A 3,988-nucleotide genomic window follows, 5' to 3' on the forward strand; every position below is an offset into this window, starting at 1 on the left:
GAATTATGGCATATATGTATTTGCCGACAAGATCATTGTACTAGTATTGAAGTTTGCGCCCGAGGGTGACAACCTCATAAGAGAAGTTGTGGATAGGAAATGGGGACCCCAAAAAGTAATAGGAGGACGGACAGATGGACGGACATCCCGAGCTTTTCGAGCTGTGGGGGGTTAAATAACGCATCAGATCCACTTAGTTTTATACATTAAATAACAAAAATACCTATGTTTTGCATTGGGGACCCGAAATGAGTGTCAGATCAAATCTTTTATAGGAGGTGCACAATGTCATAATGTAATGAAAAAAAACTGTGTAATAAGTATCATTAAATTTCATTCAGTGGTATAGGATGAGTTGCGGATAAAAAAAGGCCGTGCATGTTTGCAATGGGAAACCCAAAATATGTGTCCGATCAAAAAACAAAATTGGAGGTGCACAACGCACTATATAACAATCACTATATAACAAAGATTCTGTAAAAGTCTCATTAAATTTTATTTCGTGGTAAAAGAGGAGTTGCGGATAAGTAATGGGTACTCTAAAGCGTAACAGACGGACGGACGTACGGACACCCCGAACACTACATATGTTCGTGTAAGTTTACAACGGTCGTCTAACAAAGTGTACATTAAAATCAATAAAAATGATACAAAAACATCTTATAGATTTTAATATCAATTCTCTGTAAGGACCAAAATCTTACTGTAGGGCTGTGGCACACACCATGGGCGATTTCAATGAAACTTTTTCAGGTGATTAATGCCCATACAGTATGACATAATCAACATTCAAAATTAAGGTTACCACCTTGGTTGCCATGGTAACGGACAAAAATAGATTTTAGCCCCATTTATGCCCATTTCACACATAAAAATACTGTATAATTCATTTCATATAGTATAATCATCTTTATTTTTATAAGATAAATAATACATTATATGAACAGAACATATGGAGCAATATATTACACAAATAAAAAAAAATTCTAAATGTCACAGCAAATTCTTCATTTGGTGGCTCAAAGATGACCAAATTCTAACATTTCGAAAATGGGCATTTTTACCCTGTTTTTCTAGAGGTCTATCAAGAATTGCAAGCAATATGAGAAAAAATCAACTGAAATTTTAAAAACACTATAATAATGTTATTCAACTTTTATAAAAAGTAGAGCGGGTATTTTATTTGTTTAAAATATTTTTACCTTCGAAAATTGGCATTTTGCCAAATAATTTGTTTCTTTTTCAAAATTTTACCAGACACTAGTTGTTTAATAAAACTTCTTTTCCAAACAGAGAAATCAAATGAATAATAAATGGTTTTTTATTTTTTTAAAAGCTACTAATTAAAATAAATCAAAATTAATTGTTTTAGTATTGTTTCTCAATGACCCCTTACAAAGGGCAGATAACTCAAAATCTAGCAAAAATTAGCTCTTTGATAGCCATTTTCTATAAACAATTAAACTTCTTTGTCATGCACTGATTCTGATGAAACTTTCCCATTAGTAATACTTGATACCAAAAATAAAAATATCAAATAAAATTTGGTTGCAAGGTATCTTGGTTGCTATGGAAACAGCCAGAAATTTTTGAAAAATTGAGACATTTGGCTTTTTGTAATCTCTTCTGAACATTTAATAAAATCTAAGAAAAACCAACAAATTATTCTCACAAAAACTACACACCTTGTTTTAATTTTATGCTACACAGAAAATGTCTAGAAAATTATTTGTACATGTAAGTCAGTCGTAAATATGAGTATATTTGAAAGCCAATTTAAATACTGAAAAATGCAAAGTATTCACTAATTCTAGGCGTAACTTGACCAAAATTTAATAACAACTTAAGAAAAACAATAAAATATTTGATCTCAAAGAAATAAGTGTTAGCAAAATCATTCTATAAATAACTTTTACGGTTTCCACAGTTACACAGTGAAACCAAGCAAAATAAGATTCTAAGATTGGATTAATGCTATTATCTTGAGGAAAAACAAGAAAATTCTAGACTGGCACATACTAATATGCATCTTTAAGACCTTGCAACACCAACAACATACTGATAACCTTTCACAGGAACTTTGCCCAGTAATCAATATTTTCAAATACTAGATACAAAATAGAGAAAAGGTGCTGAATTTAAATTGACTATAAAACTAACAACACATTGAAAAAATCATTAATTTATCACTAACAATCTGTAAACATACACTTACTCAAGTGTATTCTGTTTATCAGTTTTATTCACGAGAACATTATTTTCCCACTATTAAACAAGACTTTGTGCTCTCAGAAAATTAATTCTCACATAAAATAGTATTTTTTGAGATTAAAAAGAGTATTGACGTCAATTTGTGAAAAATGTGTCTATTTAAAAAAGAGTCAATGACAATGTTGTGAAAATAAGGTAAAATAATTGCAAAAATTAGGTGATCTACAGTACATGTATATATAACAGCTTTTATATTAATACAGGTTTTTTTTTCAAATTATTAATCAAGAAAATGTTCATTCTGAACATTATCTAAAATGTGTATTTATATGTCAAAATATGTATTAAACAAAAAAAAATCTGTTACATAGCAATTTTGTTGAAACAGCTAGATTTAATGTTACCATTTTTTTTAACATCAGATGTTCACTGTTACAGTAATTAAACTTAGTTATAACAAAGGCATGGGGACCTTCGAAGTTACTTTGCTATATCCGTAATTTGTTATAACTGTATAAGGAATGTGTTTAATTTATATAGTTGGGGATCCAAGATGACTTCGCTTTATCCGTAAATTCACAATATCCGTGTTTGTACTAAACGAGTTTTGCTGTATGTGGTGTTATGGCTGTCCAGTGAAGAAAATGGGTTTAAAAAGTGACACTTGAAATAACCTCTTCTACGTTTTCCCTGGAATAAAAAAAACATACATCTATACCGAAATTTAAATTCATTATTTATCTACAACATTTTTTCATGTGAAAACAAAATTGATATATTTTTCACTATTATATATTTAATTCTAAACCAATTGTTAGTATTTACACCTTGAAAAAAATACCTCAAAAATATTTTAAGTATAAGAAATGGAAAATAAAAGCAACCTAAACAATTTAGTGAATTTACCATCACAAACTTCAAAACTTCTGATCTCCAATTTCTTTAAACAGAATTCCCTCCAAAAGAATACTGTTTGGTAACAATACTGTCTGGTGTTAAGTTCTCATGCAGGATCACTTGCAAGTTTTCTGTCTGCGTTTATTAATTTTGTAACTGCCTCCTGTTTCTGGTATATTACCGCATATTTGAGTTCATCTCATAATATGCGTCGTTATCTAAGCTCTATATATCCTTTGATTATATGTCATCATTCACCTCCTTTTTGTGAAAAATTAATAAATGAGATAAGCCGGAATTTATTTATCCATCCATGCAGTGTCAGTACGTAGTTACGAGGTTTACGGGTTATCTCCCCTTTTCTATGCATCAATGAAAGTGAAAGGTGGGTGATGAAAGTATCCGATTTATTTTTCTGTATTATGAAATATTTTTTAATAATTTCCAGTTTTTAAAGTTAAGTTTCTGGCAAAGAATTAACATGGATTATCTTATCAACATTGATATTGCTCGATGGCAAATATTTCATTGGATTGAAACAGATGGATTTGCCTCCCGTCCATACTTTAAACACTGGCACATGGTACAAGATACACAAGTATGGTAATAATAACCAACTTCATCAGTATATTTTGAATGAGGAAAAACGTACTTAGTGAAATATTATTTAAACAAAATGAGCTAATCTAAAAATAGGTTTGAAATTCAACTTTATTCGGTCCGTGTTATTCAAGGTCATTGGTCAAACATCCGTACACATGGTAGCCTATATTTAGATACTTAGTTCCCTTGGCCTATCTTTAGGGGGTTTAGAAATGGGAATATGCATAGTTATAATTCTTACAATATGGGGATGGGTTATTTTGTAACTTCGGGCTTG

The sequence above is a fragment of the Saccostrea cucullata genome, unplaced genomic scaffold (assembly GCF_032062105.1).
Source record: "Saccostrea cucullata isolate Sc308-1 unplaced genomic scaffold, CSIRO_AGI_Scuc_v1 ctg1028, whole genome shotgun sequence".
In the NCBI taxonomy this organism is placed as follows: domain Eukaryota; kingdom Metazoa; phylum Mollusca; class Bivalvia; order Ostreida; family Ostreidae; genus Saccostrea; species Saccostrea cuccullata.